The sequence below is a fragment of the Nicrophorus vespilloides genome, unplaced genomic scaffold, assembly GCF_001412225.1.
Source record: "Nicrophorus vespilloides isolate i.1.1-1 unplaced genomic scaffold, Nicve_v1.0, whole genome shotgun sequence".
In the NCBI taxonomy this organism is placed as follows: domain Eukaryota; kingdom Metazoa; phylum Arthropoda; class Insecta; order Coleoptera; family Silphidae; genus Nicrophorus; species Nicrophorus vespilloides.
In genome coordinates this window covers 111844-132051 of record NW_017096331.1, presented here as the reverse complement: position 1 = coordinate 132051, position 20208 = coordinate 111844, and the positions used below count along the sequence as shown (strand labels likewise).

Below are 20208 nucleotides of genomic sequence, written 5' to 3'. Positions count from 1 at the left end.
CAGTTTTCAAATTGATGTTTGTGTACGTGTATCTTATTGATTTGATACACCTTAAAGACGTTTATGATTCATGTAAATCTTATTGTAGATGCATCAATTCTGGAAGAAATTCAAGTTCACCCTGTATATGTGTCATAAAGGTAGAGTCGCGGTCCGGTTCATTAGCGAAACCACGATCGGCGTGGGCTAACAACAATAGGCGTTTAGTTCTGATCGTGGCCGCATGAAACGATCGGGGCGCGCTTTCCGAACGAGAGTCGATCGTGTCGAGCAGCTAGCGAGTAGGGCGAGTGTAGCGAGCGCGGACTTTTTTCGCGTTTCGCGGGCCTCACCTGTGCGGTAAACCGCGGAGAGACGCGGCGGCCAGTCTTTGCCCGACCTTCCAGACACCAACACGATCATTGTCCATCCGACAATTGTTCACTCCAACAAATGCAAGAACAACAACAACAACAGACGTGACAACGCGAGTGCTGTGCACCTGGATAATCTCGTTTCGAGCGAGTTCGGAAAAACGCAAGTTGCATCCCTCAAACACTGCGGACAGCAAGAGACAAACGAAAATTGTGCGCGCCCTTGGGGAAGTCTCTGCCGTGGACGTGCAAATACAAGAAACAGAGACATAAGACAGGTCCTTGGGACAAGTACGATAACTATTTTTCCTTTTATAAGGCTCGCTCTCATCGTTCTCGGAGATTGTGCATAATTCATAAGCGCCCTTTTCCGTGTTTTTTTTCTCTCTCTTTCTCTGTCGTTGGTTTCGTTTTCGTTGTCGTCGTTTCAACTTCTTTTCTTGTATTTTATTTCACTTTCCGTACGCGCTGTACCGAGATCAGCGTGCCGATAACCATCGTGTCCTCTTGGTGTGTCTGTCTGCTGGACGACCGAGGGTTGCGTCCTTCGTTCGACTCTTCTTCTGGTACCACTCCGACTTCTTTCATTCCATATGCAAGTCGTGTGCTAACGTCGCTTTTTTACAAAGAGATTCCATAAACTGACCAGGTGATCGTTCTTATTTAGTGATACCTAAACGAGTAAATACGTTGCATCGAATGAAATACATCATACAGTGATCATTAACATCCCATTCTGGTCTACAATTTATACTTTGGTACGTACAACTTTCATTATTTATATAATACTTGTAAAAAATTTCACTAAATAACTAATTTATTGGCCACAATTATGACCAAAGCAATGATTTTCAAGCAAATTAGTTCTGTTTAGTTATGTTAACTAATTTTATAATTAAAAGTAATTTAATTTTCTTGCTTGTTCTATGTAATTTGTTGTATACTCAAAAATGATTTGTTCCAATTGTTTTAATAACTACATTATTTTCAATAGAAACTATGAATCTATTTTTCAATTTATAGATTTGCATTAATAAAATCACTTTAAATAAATTACACTTGTTTTAAATATAAAATATTTATTAAATAATAACAAATTAGTATGGTAATAATAATTTTAACTAAAATTATAACAAATTTCCATTATTTTCCTTGAGTGATAAGATATAATAAACAGTTGATTTGGAAAATAAAACATTGAAATGTGCCAAAAATCTTTACTACACAAAATAATAAAAATGATGTGTTAATTTAATTATTTTAATTTAACATGATTTAAGATGAAAATTTTATATATAATATTAATTTATAATAATTAAATTGCATTTGATTGAATATAATTTGGTAGCATATGCGATTTATCTCCTTATATTTTGGCGAGATTGACAGTTGGAATTGTACACGTTTGTTCGGTCCAAGAATCAATTAACCCAGAATGAAACGTTGTGCAGTTAAAGATCAGTTAAATTTTTCGTTTGTGCATGATGGTTTGATGGTTGGTGCACCACAACACAACAACCCGAGATCCGAACAAATTAAATGCTTTCGGTGTATTGACCCGAAAACGTAACTGTTTAAACTCGCTGCTTCAATTTTTCCCAGCCGTCATCTATATTCATAAGCGAAAATTTCATTTACTTCCACCTCCGTCGATTTTTCGATATCATCACCACCCATCAACCGTATTCCCTACTGCTGCTTTTACACAATTTATTTTTTTTATTGTCGGCACTTTTGCTATTATTTTCTGAATCATATGCATTTCAAGTTATCGCATAATTTAAATCTAGTGATCTGGAATACTCTTGACGACCAGTCGGAAACAAATAAAAACAAACAAAGAAGACTTAATAATTTGCAACCTGCACATGTGATTTATTTAAATTATTATTTAGAGCAAGAAGAATAGTTATATAAAGTTTTTTTTTGTCAAAATTAATATGACGTGATTGCATCATATGTTATATAAGGTGTAGTTTTATCCTGTTGTGGAGCATTTGAATATACGAATTGAAAGAATGCGAACTTTGATCGATTTTATCATTCGCAAGGACGTCGCATTTCCGAGAATTTCGGCGTCTGCGAGGAAAGAAAGTTAATTGATGCTGGTTTTACCTCAGGTATTTAAAATATTTCCGATAATTCCATTGACTTAATACGAAACCGTCCGATGTAGGAAAGTCCAATACCGAAAACGAATGTCACATTCTCTGTGGTTTACAATTACAAGAAAATGTGTATATAAATATAAAATGCATACAGTATTATATAAAGTAATCTTAAAATAGAATTTTCAATATTCTAGACAACAAAATTTTTAAAATATTCAACATTGTGATGCGAGAATTTACCAACTGCGGTATTTGCAAAGTCGTTATTTTAACTGAGTTAACTGAATTCTTATTGTATTATTAGCTAACTGTATTAATTAATTATTTTACGATTAACTTGAATAAGAAAGTGGCTTTAGTTACATAATAATTTGTAACGAAAGTGGAATGAATCATGTTTTTTTTTAACACGTTTAACTTGCTGTATTTTATGGATGTTTAATACTAATTATAGACTTGTACGCTTTTTTCTCATAATCTTAAGTCATAGTTTTAGCAGGGATTAAAATTATTTTATGATATTAATAACATTAAAAAGAAATGTTTTTATTTGTACATGAAATATTATTTTCTTTAAACATTAATTTCATTTTTGTTTTCATTTCTGGAAAGTAAAACGTTTTGTTCGTTATTACGTGCAGCAGAGATTAGAGAATAATTGAATTGGATTATAAATAGGCGAGTCACGAAACCGAAATGTAATAATGGTACCATTTAGTTGAAATGAGACTTAATTTCCAAGTGTAAGTAAAAATATTATATATATATACAGGGTGGCCTCAAGGAGATTATCTCCCGTTGCTTCTCTTCTTCTTCTTTCTCCTCGATCTGTTACCATGACGACCGACGACGACATATGTCGCAACGGCCACCGCAAGCACGAATTCATCTCGGTATATTATTATGATTGAAACACAGTTACAAGAATCGATCGAACGTAAACTAAACGAGAGAAGAAAAAAAAAGAGAAGCAGAACAACGACAACAATATATGTATATTTTTTTTCTACCTGTATATTCCATCTGCGCAGTTATGTAATTATTTAAGCATATTTCCGAGAATAAAAATTCTAATTACACTTTTATCATTCAACATTCTGCCGACTCACTTCAATCTATTGCTAATTGTTTTATTAATTGCAATCACTGAACATGTTTTGCTTTATATGATATTTATTGAAAACTTACTAATATTTATAGAAAACTAATTGAAGGAGACAATATTCAATATCTTGGTACAAATTTTCATAATTATTACAGCGAAAAGCCTTGTCCTCTTTGAATTAGTTGTGTAATTTGTTATAAAATCAGTATGAATGAAGCTTTAGCAGTTACTGTGATTTTGAAATATATAACATTTTATGTCTAGCAATGCTTCGTATAGTGGAATCGGTTCCATTAATATCTCGGACTGTTTGAAACTGCTGTAAATATATATTAAAAAAAAATAAATGTGTGTACTTTTAATTTATTTTTCTCTATTATAATTTAGTTGCAATTTTCAAATCGAACCATACCAAATCCGTACTAATCGAAGCCGCACTATGTGAGGTATTGCTGTATTTTGAAAGCTTTAAATAATCTGCAATTTATTTTATTTTATTAATCATTTATATAATCATTAACGAGATCAATATTGAAAAAAAAATCATAATTATTTGATTAAAGTTCAATTTTAATATACTTTTTTTTCATAATTTTGCTTATTTCGATTGCGTTTTGAGAACTACCTTTTGTTAATGTGTACAAAACGTTTAAGTGCTTTTTAGGTGCGACTAATAGCCGAATGGTTAAGTCGCCCTACCCACGATTCGAATCTTGGTCAAGCCAGGCCCTTTGTGAGCCCTCTCGGTACTTGCAGCAATAGGGCCATCGTTCATCACAGATGGACAGTAAAATGAATTAGGTTCAGCATATTTACCTTCAGCCTACCGCAGCAGATTCACAGTCAAAGGAAATAGTGGAATCGCAGAGCATCAACATACTACATGCTTTTTGTAGAACAATATTCATGTTGAAACTATTAATTTTCATAGCAAGGATTAAATAGAAGACATAATGAACACATGCTGTTGGTACACTAGGTCTTCTTTTTATGCGGTTTTTATTTCAACAAGTATTTTTTTTAAATAACTATTTTAGGCCATTTTGACACGTTTTGACACAAATTGGCAAACCATTTCATCGAAAAAGATGATAATTCAGGAATTGTACAAAAAATAGCAAAGCCAAAGTTTAATCACTGATTATATTGTCAAAGGTAAAAAATCAACATTCGAACCAACTCGCAAATTATGCCGAACACTCTCATATAGCGACGATAGCGAAGAAAAAAATGTGAAGAAAGATAACTTTCATAAAAAATTTCTGTATTTTTTTTGGTAAAATTTTTCCGTATAAATTTAGAAGGTATATGTTAAGATTATATTTTTTCTGAAATTTAATAAACTTGTCTATGATTGTTAACGTTTTTATAAACTTATGAAGAAACATTTCAGAAAGAATATAGTAAGACTAATTATTTTTCTGAAATTTAATAAACCCTTTTTATGCGATTTTCGGTATATTGTAACTCATTGATTTAGTTTTATGCGGTTTTAAAAAAATATTTTTATACGTGTGTCTAGTCCTTTTTTGTGCGATTTATTTTTATGCGTTTTTCTGTGGAACGTATCTACCGCATAAAAAGAGAACCAAGTGTATTATGTTATGAGACTACTAGTTCTAAGTTAACTACACCGGTGTTTGTGTGTCAGGATATAGGTTTTCATTTCATTCATTATACGTATTCAAAATTTCTTTGTTTCTTTTCATTTGTAGTTGTTGTCGTTCTTGCGATTAATTTGAATCGGGCCGGCCGCACCGAAAAATTCTTCGGAGACCGTAAATTTCGCCATTGTTTCTGAGAAATCGGTAGCTTTTAAATAATTACACAACGCATTATAATAATTGCCCGGTTATTGGTTCTGTTTAAGGTCCAGTGCACATTCTATTGCTCAGTTGCCCACCGATCGGCACTATTTCATGCACCTACGGAGACCGTAGTAGGGAGATGGCGAATAAATCAAATTTACGACAATTTCACGAAACACTTGAAACGGAACGAGTCCGGTCGGCGGTGGTGTTGCCGTCGTCCATCGGGTTTGTTCCTGGTATTTTTACGAAAGTTAAGCAAAGGTGTGGCATGAATAGAACTTGAATGGGAACCATTTAACAATTCATTAATACAAATAAGCAATTGGAGTTTATTGGACACATTTTTTTCATTTTTTCATCTTATTAAAAATGTAAAATTCAATTCAAAATAACATTTTTCAAACACCAATTATAGCATTATAGTCTTAAGATTTATAAGTTTTACAACGAAACAAAATAATGAATTTTTAAGTGATATTCTTAGTCTAATTTTGAATACAAGATTCGTAGTAAAAACATAATCAATATAACTTTTTTTTCTTCATAAAAATATAATGTTATAGTATTGTTATTATTAATTATTAATTAATTAATATTATTAATCAAATGAATAAGACTCAGAATCGATCCTTGCGGAACGCTCGTAAAATTCCAAATAACAAATAATTAAGAAATCTCACTGTTGCATTTAAATTGAATCGTTTCAGTATCGATTTGTATCAGAATTAGAGAAAAAAAAACGGACGATAAAAAATTAAGTATGTATCGGTTAACAAGGCACGAGCCATTACTATTAGAGAGACAGGTCTTTATCTCGTTGATTTAATGTACCGAATCATAGAGGCGTTAAGATTTACATAAATTCCAATAATGGAATTCCACTCGGTTACGAAATCATCGGTTTCGTGTGTGTTTACGTTTTTTTCTTTCTTTCATTTTCTTTTTCAGATACCTTCGGATCTCTCGGGCAATTAAACGCTTACAAATAACAACATCGAAAAAAATAATGTGTATGCATTTTTATCCGTCGCATATGAAATAATAACGCCGTATTTGGGTTTATATTGTTGCGTAATCCCAGTTCAGGTGTGTGCGCGTGTGATTCATCCAAGGAGTCGAGATAAAAGTGAAACTCGCAACGTTTTAATAGTTGCAAACCGAAAATACGTGCAATTAATTACTTAAGTTCTCTTATTGTTTCATTACTAACTGAATACTTGACATGCAACAATTATAATTGCGATAATATAAAAATCAAGTATTATTAGAAGATTATTTCAAGTCTCAATAAATAATTGCACTAAATTTTTTAAATGAGGAATTTAATTAAGATTACAGACAAATTAAGTAAAAAAATACAAAACAAATTTCTCGTTGTGTTGTATAAATAAATGTTCCCAAATCATTATAATAGTAATTAAGAAATTTCTCATTCGTTCCCATCCTGATTGTTGCACAGTTTATTCTGGCAATTAACAATTCATTCTAATTAAGAAACAGTTTATACGAATATAGCCGACGTTTTACGTAATCGCGATTCGTTCAGTGGAATCGCATAATTAAAGTGTTTCTGTTATGTAATAAGTTAAAAAACAATAAAGTATACAGTTTCCTATTTAAAAGACAATTATGATTAAATTAGATTTAGTTACTTAGTTAATGTTAAGTGTTAATTTTTATACATTCCACTTATTTGATTCATGACAAAAGTTTTATAAGTGACATATTTAAAATACGCATATCGTGATTTATGAGATTGGTTGTTGGAAACCAAAGAGAGACGTGCATTTCGTAACGATTCGGATAGTTTGAATTGAATTTCTAATTGGACCACATCCACTCAATCTTTGTCTGAATCTATAAACAATTATGTAAATACCATTGAAGGAATTCGCTGAAAATATTCCATCCGCGGTGGAAATCTGGAGGTTCCTGGATTATGTCATCCGCATAATAATGAGCGTCCGTTCGGACGGTTTCACTCTCTCTCTATAAGCGGGAATTTTGTACAAATTTTGTACAGTTTCGGGTTACCTTCTTTTCGTGCTGCGTTTCGGTGTTATTTTCGTGGTTCGAGCACGATGAAGAAGTAACGGAAACACTTCGACAGGATGAATAAATATTGAAAGTGAACACAGAAACATTAATTCGGCCTCGGGCACCGCGTTTATTTCGAAAATTTTCTAATGCACTTCCTTTCTTGCACGGTCAATATTTATACGATAATTATTTATCATGTTTTACATGCACAATTAATTCTTTGCTCCGCGAACCATAATTCCCAAACATATATTTAGTTGTCCTGACAACGCAAACAATAGCTTACTTTGATTTTATTAATATATTTCATTATTATTCAGTTAATCATCATTCTCACTAAGAAAAAAATCTCATATAAATTTCAACATTTGTGTTTTTACATTTTAATATTAAAACCTTTTCCCTGTTGTTCTCCTCTTTGGAGATTACAGCATCAATATCTTTGATGTTCATCTTCTGCAGAATGCGTACTAGCTCTTCGTTTTCCAGACCTTTTGCTAGAGCAGCTTAAAATGAAAACCTCAAAAATATTATTTTCTAATAAAGATATAACGAATTCAAATCAAATAATAAAGAAAATGCATGGAATGAAAGAAATTTCGTAAATATTCATGTCCACTTTATTATTTAATTAAGTCGTTATTTCTATATCTCAATTTTAAATCGTTTCTCAATATGTTTATTGCTGTAATAATCTTAATTAAGTGTCTTTAATTAAATGTCATGTAGTTATTTCATTAAAACGAATTTGCACATTATTTTTATTGTTGACTATGTAATAATAATGTAATTTTATACTCATATTCAGGTAATTTGAAACAATCATTATAAAGTTTGTTATTAAACAAATCTGTTGAAAAAGTCACATTCTCTAATTTGTTTTTGAAAATTAAATACTTAGAGAAAAAAAAAACAATCTGATTTAACCAAAAGATATAACTTAAAGTAACGAAAAAATCCAATATTTTAATTATATAAATTGTATATTAAGATAATTATTTACAATAATTGAAACTGTTGTTAATTATGGATGAATTATTGGAATTAATTGATTATTAGTATTCATATTCGGTTTAGAATTATGAACTATAATAGTACAGTTGTTGTTATTAATGATGTACCAGGGCCCACCTTGAAAGTCTTCTAATAAAGACCAAACAAAGAGTGAAATTAGCTTTGTGTTTGAGCAAATGGGCATGTTAGAAAATTCCAGCGAACCGTGTAAAAACTGTAAAAGTCTTTTCTGGCTTGCTCCTAATTTGACGTGTGCGCAAAGACGGCGGCAACTTTGAATCGCACGCATCGTGTGTGAGGAGGGTTGGAGGGAGGCGGCGGCGGCGGATCTGTTGCGAAACCGTTCTCGGTACTTGGCCGAGGACAAAAGGATATTACATTATTAGCATTTTAATAAATAAATAATTACCGAGAACGTCGATGGGCGAGAAGGATAGAAGAAAATATCCAGGCCGAAATCTTTGAAATTATTTTTTAAACAATTGCAAACGGTGCCGCCTTGACACATTTACCTCCGCTTCGAACGCAAACGTACTTAAATCATTTGCACAATTTTCCTAAGCGCACTCACACACCATTGTTGCAAACCTTAATAACCTGTAATTACTCTAAACCTGCACTCGAATTGGTCTCTCGTCAGAATCTAAACAAAACAAAAATATATATATATATATTAATCTCGAGCGAACAACAGATATTTCAATCAAAGTCTCATTGTTAGTCCACACACTTTATTTCATTTCTATTTTATTCATATTTGCTGGATGCAGTATCAGATTGCATTTTGATTGGAATTCGCGGGGTGCGGCCCGAATGCGACTTATTGCTGCTATCGAAACGAAACGGATTAATAATAATCGGGAAGTGTCGTTTTCTTATACTTTTCTATTTTTGCATCTAACGGATGTTAGATGTCGCATAATCTGTTGCTTATTAATTAGCGCGGATTATCCGTAGCAGTCTAGGTGTGTTTTCAAATGCCTAAGCAACTGTCAAAGAAAAAGTTTTTTTGTTGAAGGATTGAGATAGTTGAGGGCTTGATTGGGTTATCAAGGTCGCATGCACGCACGCATTCCTCGATCTGCCGTTTAGACATGTTCTTTAAGTGGATAATGGCTGCTTTTCGCGGATACTCGAGTAGAAAGTGGAATACGTCGTCTGTGCTAAAACATAAATCACACCTTTGGGATTTCAATAAACCTGCTGCATTTTAGTAAACTTTAGAAAATCCACGCACCGAAAACGTTAGTCAATACAGAAAAAAATAAACATATGTAAGAAATAATATTTGATTTTTTTTTTAATTTCATGAATACATCAAAAATACTAATAGTTAAAAATATTTTGTAAAAATTAGTTAAAAAATGATGCTAAATAGTTATTTTGAATCAGTAACTTCATTTTTATAAATCATGATTTTATTTTCAAGAACTAAGAAAATAATCAAAAAAAAAACATAATTATTATACAAAATCTTAATACTGAGTACATTTTTCAATGTCTAAATTATTTTTTATTTTAAATTGTAAAATTAAGGAAGTTTTATTGCAGATTTGCAATTGAAAACTTAATACAATTAATTTTAATATTAGTTAGTTTTAAAGTTTAATCGGACCGTTCATTTACTTTTATGCATTCCAAATTACAGACATAAAAAGAAACTGATTCTTTTTCACATCGTTATTATTATTATTTAATTGATTTGACGGTATTCATTATACACGCCCTCTCTGAATTCCGAACGCCGCTAATTCGAAAGAACGTTGATTACACACCGATTGGGATCTGGGCTTATGTAATCATCAGAATTGGGCAATTACAGCTTTATTATCAACCGCTTTGAAAGCGACCTGAAGGAGCAGCACATTAGGAACTTCGATCCACTTTGATCAGAGATGCAGATACTCCACGAGATTGGATCAATCTCGTTTCTCAATTTTCACCTATGTAATCCCAATAGAAATGAATAGAATTAATTTTTGCTCAGAGTATTTATATAGTAAATAATGAAATTAACAGCGTGCGGAAGAAGGTAGGCTTTGAGAAATTTCACTTGCCCCGCGGCGAGGTTACCCAACGCAAAACAACGATCGCATAAACAAAAAAAAATTGAGAGAGAGAAAGGAAAATCAAGTGAGAGCGAGTGAGAGAAAGATGGAGAATAGATCTGTTCCTGATTGCATTGCCATCATCCATATGTACCAGACGGAGTTGTGTTCGGTTCGGTACGCCCACGCGGGATTCAAGAACAACGAATCGAAAATAGGAATAAATACAAAAAATAAAAATAAAGCGACGAACGTAAATAAATAAATCAGTGAAAACAAGATTCACTACTTCGTGTTGCGAAGGAACGAACGAAAGAAATTTGAAATTCAAAACGCGGACCTAACCTTTCTATGTTAACACGCGTTTTATTCGTTCCTTATCTATACAAACGCAAATCCCGCCCGGTTCGATGCTTTCCTGTGAAACTTGATTGGATGTGGAAAAGCCAACAACGTGGGGAAATTCTAAACGTTGTATTTCGATTGAAAATTAATCCGTTTTACTAACAAGAATGGATCGAGTCCGGAAACATCTCCGACCATATAACGGTCGTACGAAACGTATTATATTAAATTAGATTTATCTTTCATTCTTAGTGCTTTTAAAACTTTTATCTTTTCATTTACTCCACACAGATTCATTATTACACTTCAGATTTTATTCTCTGATATATTTATATAAATTACTTCTGTTGATAAATATGTCTTTATTAATTATCCTAAATGATAATTGGATTATTCAATTGATTGAACTTACTTAATTCCATATGAAATTGTTTATAACTATAATATTAACTAAATATTATTATTAGAATTAAAAAAAAAATTGAAATTATAATTATTTTTGAAAACAATCGTAATATACAATATTCGCTGCTTAATTCACAATTTTTTAACAAATTACTGTGATAAAAAGAAATTAAATTTATTATCTTCCAGTTATTTTTAGTAAATTTCTAAAATTTCATCAATTTTTTTTTTATACATATTTTTTCTTTGCAAAATAGACAATATTTAGGAATTAATATATTTTTCTGTACTAGAAATGACTAAAGAAAAATATGCAAAAATTAACAATTTTAGTTTTTTTTTAATTAAAAAAATATTTTTAATTGCGAAAAGTGTAATTTTAGTAATTATTATACGAATGTTAAATTCCAAAGCTGTAGGTATGCATGTTTTGCAATAACTAAAGTTGAACCATTTAGTAGTAAAATAAAGTACTTGCAATTATGCTCACTGTATAATATTCATAAAACTAAATATGAAATGGAGAAAAATAAAACCGAGTTCTAACCAACAAATGATGCTTTGTTTTGTTTAGTTTTACTTCGGCAAGGTACTAAAAGCCGCTTCGTGAAGGCAATCAAGGCATTGTTTCTTCAGTGGGGCCATAAATAAAATGACTTTTTTTATTTTCAACTTTCCCTCGTATCCGCTTTACTACAGATGCATCTAATTGCATTAATAAATCGCAACCACTTCCATAACGTGATACCAATGATACACTGGCTTTTATAAATTACGTCACACAAATCATTGATGCAATATCAGATGCACAATGCCGCCATTTCATACTCTAGGTTTCATTATTGCAATCGAAAAGTATATAAATTTATTAGTAGAAAGATATTTGACTTTTGGGTCATTAACTTTTATTAAAGGTAATCTTGTTTTTCAGAACCGCGTAGTTTTCTCCGTCTTCGAAATTTTGCTCTCTATTTTTTCTCTTTAAACCAACGGTTTCCAAACTACCCAAATTTGTATACTTATACTTGCTACATTCCCCCAAACATCCAGCTTTCATATGCATCTTTTGGATCCATTCCAACTATAACATTGCTTTTTCGAGCGTCTTTCATAAATTGAGACATAGTTGTTACACGTATTTACTTATATTCTCGAACTGATCAGTAATTACAGCTTTATTTATATTTAAATATAAATAATAGGTCGGAACAAAGCTCGAAGTATGAGAAATTAAAATAATTTACCAGTTATATGCGGCAATAGTTAATGAAAGCAATTACACGCGTTTTTTTTATGACTAAGCAAGGTGAGTTTCCAGCTGTATCCGTTTCTCTGTGTTTTTGTTCTTGTCGTTCCTTGTAGTAGCAGCGATCGAAGTGAGTAAATGTTTAGTCACCTTCGACAAAACAACGAAACAACGACGCAGAAAGAAAGAGCGTTTAGAAATTTTCGTGTAACCATTGGATAATATGGTCGACTTTCGTTTTCCTCGTTAGATGCGAGTAACAAATGAGTCGTTCTGACTGTTCGCATCCTGCAGTTCGCACATCGCCGTCAATATTTGAACTATTCAACGTCTAATTGCGCGCGTCTACGGACAGAAATAGACTTTGCATTCAGACTTAAGTACAAAGGGAAACGTTGCCCATGTTTGCCACAATCCAAATCCCGAGATTCCATTCTTCCTCTCCGTCTGCTAATAATAATGATGATGATAATAATAACACTTTCCATCATCAAATGTCATAGTGTGTTAAGCGTCAAATGCCACAATTAATTGACGCAACGCAATCACAATCGATATTCAGTTTGTACCGAATTTCGAAATTGAGTTATTACGTATCGAACTAGTACAAAAACATAATCACTTACACTCGTTCATTGAAGAGATACAAATAAAAAAGTAAAATAAGAATTTGTACATTCTAAAATCATTTAAACTAAATATAATCATAACATAGTATTTTTTGTTAATTCCGTAAGTTCAAATTAAATTTGGAAAGATTTTTATACATTTTGTTTGAAAACTGTGTTTATTGTTATAAGCGTAATAAAAAGAACGAAGAATGAGAAAGTATCTGACATTTAAAATAGTTTTATTGCGGCGCTGTTTTATGTAAATTCATCAACGCGGAAAAAAGGTTCCCTAATTACGAGAGATTCGGAGGCGGTCGAAATGAATGAAAAAGCGAATCAGAAAAGCATGAAACGCGTGGGCCTCGTAATCACCTAATTATGTGCGCCCGGATTGAGCAACGTTCCTGCTTTCTGCGATCCTCCTTTATTGTTGTTATTGTTTTGTATGCACAATGTGACATAATTAAGTAAGAGAAAAAAAATACACAAACAGCTGTAAATTAACGTTCTTAATTGGCTGCCCACACTATTTCTACTTAATGTTGGTGACATAATTTAAATTGGGAAAAAATAAATATTTAAATTTGATTGAAATATTCTATTAATAGAATTTGTGTTAATTATATTAATAGTATTTTGAATGAAAACTCATATTGTGTTACACAAATTAATTTTCTTAAATTATATATGATAATTATAAATCATACATCAATTATTTTCCAAACTTTAAATATATATAGAAAATTTTATGTGCAGCATGCTCCAGTGTACCTTGTATATATGTATACTGTATATTACTTGCTTACTTGTTACTCTGCAATCTTCTCAATGTCGAAATTGGTCGAAATCTTTTTAAAAATATTTAATGAAAGTTTTTTTTTCAATTGTCAATAACAAATTTGAAAAAACACTACCACCAGCACACTACCATCAAATTTTGTTTCTCGCAAAATAAAAATTTGAAAGGTTTCGATTGATTCCGATTTCATCTGAAATATCTTCTTCTCTCCTAGGCGTGGTGCATGAATCGTACCAACTGTCCAATCATTTGAAATATATCATAAGTTCAGATGTTCCAACTGTTATACATTAGGTAATTTAGTGTTTTATCGTGTAGTCGGTATTCATGCAATTTGATGATAAAGCAACTGTATTGTACGTTGTGCTATCATAAGTACCAACTAAAATAATTATTTACTAACAAAATTTCGCTAAGTTGGCGTTAAAACAAAATTTGTTTCTCAATTTGTTAAAGTCTAACGATATTTCATGTCAAATTTCAAGAAGATCAGTAAGAATGGAGAGGAGAAAATGCAAGATTAGTGATGTAAGAATGGTAGACCTCCACCACCAACACAGCAAAGATTTCGAGGTCAACTCTAGCCTATGCAAATTTTCCAGGAATGCCAAAATGTATATGGAGTGAATGCATCATCCCAAGTTGTTTCAAAGATTTCAGACCTGACATTTTTCTGTGGAGGACGAACCTTGTGAAGGTTGCCAGAAATCTTCGACCGATGGTACAAATGTAGCCCTGGTGAAGGCAAACATTGAAGATCCAAGAGCGACACAGGAAATGTTAGTTGATGAACTGGGTTTGAATGCCTTGGCTTTGTTGCAAATATTAAATCATTCTTTAGCTGCACGAAGAAATCCGCTCGATGTATTCTAGGATTTTTAAATGTCGACTAAATAAAGGAACGTGTTCATTTTGCCGAATATTTCTTGGACAATTTTGAAAATTGAGATTCTAGCACTTTTAGTAAAATCGTAACAGGTAATGAATCTTGATTCACAGAAGGTGCAAATCCCCCCCAGTTAAAGCAAGACAACGAAAATCAGCAACAAAAGTGATGATGTCGATTTCCTTTACCAGAGTAAAAGTGGTAGCTGCTATCTCACTCGAAACTTGTCAGAGGGTAACTGCTAAGTAGTACACAGAGACTTGTTTACCACAAGTTTTCAAAAATTTGTTGGGAAACCAGAAACCAGCTACTGTTTACATATCACGATCATACGCCCACTCACACTATTGAAATAGTCAACAGCGTTCTTAAACTCTCTGGCATCAATTAAATTCGCCCAGCACCTTATTCTATCGACCTAGATGCCTTGTGATTTCTGGCTGTTTCAGAAAATTAAAAAAAAATGAAGAAAAAGTCTTCAGTTACAATGATGAGATCATTAATTAAAAGTTGAAAAGCTCCAAAATGCCGATGTTGAGGAATGTTTTGAAAGGTGGCTCTGCTGAATTAAGAAATGTATTGAAATAAATGGAAATTATGTTGAGAAATAACAAAATTTCATCCTATATATTAAAATAAAATTGTTTTTATTTTGTTTTTTCCAGTCAACTTAGCGAACTTTTATTAGACCAAATGTAGTTTACGAAAATAAAGTACCATATCAGAAATGGTGCGGATGGTTGTTTATACGACTATATTAAAAGGTGGTAATGATTACGTGTTTGATTAATTGAATCGTGCTGTTAAACATAATTATTTGAATTCCAGGATTTCGTCGATAGAAGCATCATCCGCATAGAAGTGTACACGAACAGGAGGAGGCAGCTGCACGAATCTTTAACTGTAAACGTGGCAAACTTGGAATGTCAACGGGGTCGGCAAAAATCGGCGGTGCATTCGTGTAATATCGCGGCGGCTGTTAATAAATTGAGGTTATGCGCGTTGAGCGGCATTACGCGAATATTGAGCCGATAAATCACCTGTGGTACCGTTAACTTTTGCCCAGAGGTCAAAAACGGGGCAAGCATTGAAAATACCCGTGTGCATGTGTATGAGAGAGAGAAAGAGGAAGGTTGATGTGGAGGAGGTTCCAACCTTCGGCTTCCGGCGCCGCTTCCGGTCCTAGAATCGTGAAACGGGACGCGATCGCGCGATTTGCATACCGTCACTAATAATTTCAACTATAATCGTGTCTCCCCACTAAATGCCACAATATCAAATCATGTTATTATTACAAACACATATTTACATAAAAGCAATTAACAATGAGTATGGAAACCGAAGGATATTGGAAATAATTGCCGTCTATTGTTTAATTGTGCACAGAAATGCAATGGAATTTCTGTTTGCTCGTTATTTTTTTTTTTATTTATTTATGTATTATTAATATATTCTCCATCTTGTTTTTGTTTTGTTTACTTCTAAGGTAACTGGAACAATTCAGTAATGGCGCATGTACTAAATACCGATAATGCATATTATAAATGAACTTGAGTCGACTTTCTCCGCTCTGCGATTGGCAACCTTCGATCGTTACCATTATTGTTTTGTCTTTTTTTTTGTTTTTACCTTCTGCTGCTGTCATATTCATTTATTTATTCGCTGTTGCAGCCCGCTTCGCCGTTTTCTGAAAACCATAAAACTCGGCAAATTATTAGCCTGCATCGACGTAATCCCGGTGCACTAAAAATGACATCATCCATGTTTACGACAGACCATTGCTATTTCCAACTCTAGCTCTACATTTACTAACAATTTTATATACAATGTTATCTTAGATTGTCTCTTATTCGTTCGATTTTATAACTAAAAATATTACTAGCAATTAGTGATTATCTTTTTTTTGGATTGTTTTATACTAAAAATTATGGAATATTTGCTAATTTACTGGGCAAATACGAAATTGTTGGAATGAAATTTCACTAATCCACATGCCAAATATATCTAAATCGAAAAGTTGGCATCCTCAATATTTTATTATTTTTTTTACAAATTTGTAAAAGTTTTAATATGTTGAAAAACACTTTTAAGTATAATAGTGCAAGAATTGAATAAAACGTTGATCTGAAAGAGAAAAAAAGCAGGAAATAAATGATTGAGTAATTAGGACAAAAAGCTTTAAGGTCAATAACTCATTGTGCATAGAATGTTTTGTGATATATAGAATTTGATTCCTGCAAAGATTGGTTGATGTTTAAACTACAGTTATTTATGTCCAGCTTTATTTTTTTTTGTTGCCGCCATTCGTTCACATCAAATTCGATATTCTCTTTTGTAAATAACTATAGTCAATTACGTGCACTATCCATAAAAAGATATATCCAATTAAATTTATATTTATTTGAAGCATTCTGCAAATAACATCTGAGAAAATGAAATGATTGCAACAAAAAAAAACACATGTTTTTTTTATTATTATTTGTTCATTGGTCTTGTTGCAATAGATGATGATCGACTTTAAAATCAATTTCGTTTTCCAATTGAATCATTATAATGATTATAATTCATTCACTAGGATAAAAAGAAATTAAGTAAAAAAAAAAGATTTCTTAATGTACGAAAGTTTAATTAAATATTATCGTCTTAATGTGTTTTTAAGAAGCGGCGTTTAAGAGCGGACAAAGATGGATGCGTCGGTTTGCTATTAGCAAGAAGTAGAGACGGTTGCAGCAGCAGCAGCAATGCTGGCTCACGAACCCGACAATATGTGTAACAATTTTGACCTTCTGGCGAGATGGAAACAAAGTGTTCAGAATTCCCGGTAATTAGAATAACATTGCATACATGAATAACAAACGAACGGCTCCGGTCTCCATTTGTTCGTTTCGTTTTCTCTCCACTATTACTTCCTATAGTATAAATAAAGCCCGAGTGTTTTATTGCGCCGTTTGACACTTAAATTGCATTGATTTATATCGGGCTCAATTACAAAACATGCTACCGATTTATTTATTTATTTATAATCCGGCAACGCCGCGCACGCATACAAATCATTCCTGATGCTTCTTTGTTTCCTTCGTTTTATTGCTACTTTACACATTTATATAACTAATATATATAACTAATTATAGATAACAATAGACTTAACCATCTTGTTTTAGCAGTGATACGTTTGAAATGCCGACTGTATCGAAAACCCCGACAACCATAATCCCAACTATATCAAAATCCCGACTATATTAAAATCCCGACAACCATAATCCCGACTGTATCAAAATCCCGACTATATCGAAAATGTCTACAATAACATTTTTAAATTATTCCGGAGCGTAATCACTTTTAAATTGTTATTAATAATAATTAACAAAAATTAATAATCTAATTGTATTTGAGATTATTTCATAAAGTTAAGGTTTATTATGAATAATTCAACAAAATCAAATAAATTAATAATAATTTATTATTATTAATAATAAAAGTGTAGCACAAGGTGACTACGCTCCGAAAAAATTTAAAAATGTTATTGTAGAAATTTTCGATAAAGTCGGGATTTTGATACAGTCGTGATTTTGAACGTTGTCGGGTTTGCGATATAGACCCATATATTATATATGGTTTTCTTATGAATCATTATAATGTACAGCAACGATTCCCAACCTATGGATTCTTAATGATTGGCAAAATGACAGCTGTGACCTTGTGTCAAAGCAATCAACTGTTGAAAAACTCTTAGCAATTGATACAACTATACACAAATATGGTGGGTCACGAAATGACAGCTGTCAAATTGTGAATTATAGAAAAACGTTATGCAAATCAATTTTAATTGGAAACAGTATGACTATTAAAATAATAATTATATAAAGTGTGTCCCAAAATTAACGATAGATTTGAATTAAATAGAAAACACAGTAGAAAACACTTTAGTCTTCAAGTTGTGATTTTTTTATTGAATCATAAAATACATAGGTTATTTGTGGAATAACATCGGGCAAATGGACTCCACAGCTTTTCTGGCACATACGCACTCTTTTATCGAAATTTTCCATGACTATTTTGCATAAATGTGGCTGAATATCGTTGATGCAGCGTTTAATTTATTTATGTAATGCACGGGTGGTTGTGGGCTTGTTGACATAGACCTTTGACTTCAAATAACCCCATAAAAACAAATCTAATGGTGTTAAATCACAAGATCTAGGAGGCCAATTCTGATCACCAAAACGAGTGTACACGAGAGTACACGACTAAGAAATGTCTCATGCAGTAATTGAATTGTTTTACGGGCTGTATGGCATGTGGCACCATCTTATTGAAACCACATGTCGTCTATATCAATATCATCCAACTGAGACAGAAAGAAGTGTGTTATCATGTCGCGATATCGAGTAACAGTCACTGCTTGACCAGTCTCATTTTCAAAAAAGTATGGTCCAATGATGCCTCCAGCTCAAAATCCGCACCAAACAGTGACACTCTGTGTATGCATTTGTTTTTCGACAATCACATGTGGGTTCTCCGGACCCCAAATGCGGCAATTTTGGCGATTAACAAAGCCATCAAGGTGAAAATGTGCTTCATCGCTTAGGATGATTTTGCTTAAAAAATCAAAAATATTTAATCATTTGGCGCCTTCCCTGTCCCCGTACATTTCATAAAATAGATAAAACTTTAGCAGTCATTTGGAAATTGCTCACTGTGACTAATATTCGCATCTCCCCTTAGACTAGTCCGCGCCTTCCAGTTTGGAAAACGCTGCGTTACAATATTAAATAATCCAATAATTTAATGATTTTATTGACTATTTGTTGTGTGTTTATAATTATGTCATATCTTCATAATAAGCAACCAATGCGCAGCTAAACTGTCAATAATTAATAATTAAATGTTGTATCTGTAAGACGTTATCTAATAGTTAAACGAAGCCAAGGAATATGTAAAAAAAAAGTATGAAATTGCAAGCTAACGTTTCTTAATGATGTTATAATGAGTTTGTACTAATGAGGAGTAAACAAGGAGCAATAAACAAGCGGCGACAGTCAGAGAGAGAGGGAAAGAAAAAAAAATAGATAGAGGTAAATGAAACTTATTTCGATATGATATCGAAGATTGAGAGGCAATGAGAAGGGAATAGTAGTTTCGGTTCGTTGCGGTGATGTCGTTTACCTTCTCCATCGGAAAACAGTATCTTGATGCTTATTAGCGCACTCGCGTTCGGATAACTGAACAACAACAGCAGCAGCAGCAACAACAACATTTGTACAAGAGGAAGAAACAGAGCCGCACATACGAACAAGGAACGAGCAACAAGCAAAACGACAATATAGATAATATTCATTGGGAATACAAATTAATTACTACTCGGCTCCCAATTAATTCCACGCACCGGCGAGATAGCGTACGGCAGTCTTGCGTCACGTCGTTTGAATATGAT

At 32.5% G+C, this 20208-nt stretch overlaps 1 protein-coding gene across 2 annotated transcripts in view; it reads left to right on the top strand.

Annotated features, from left to right (window-relative positions):
- Positions 1 to 273: 273 nt before the first annotated feature.
- LOC108556697 overlaps positions 274 to 20208 on the top strand; it is a 60524-nt gene continuing 40589 nt past the window's right edge. For both annotated transcript variants that reach the window (XM_017912906.1, XM_017912905.1), the window contains exon 1: positions 274 to 1111. The gene's annotated coding sequence lies outside the window, so the exon portion shown is untranslated. The remainder of the gene's footprint in view (positions 1112 to 20208) is intronic.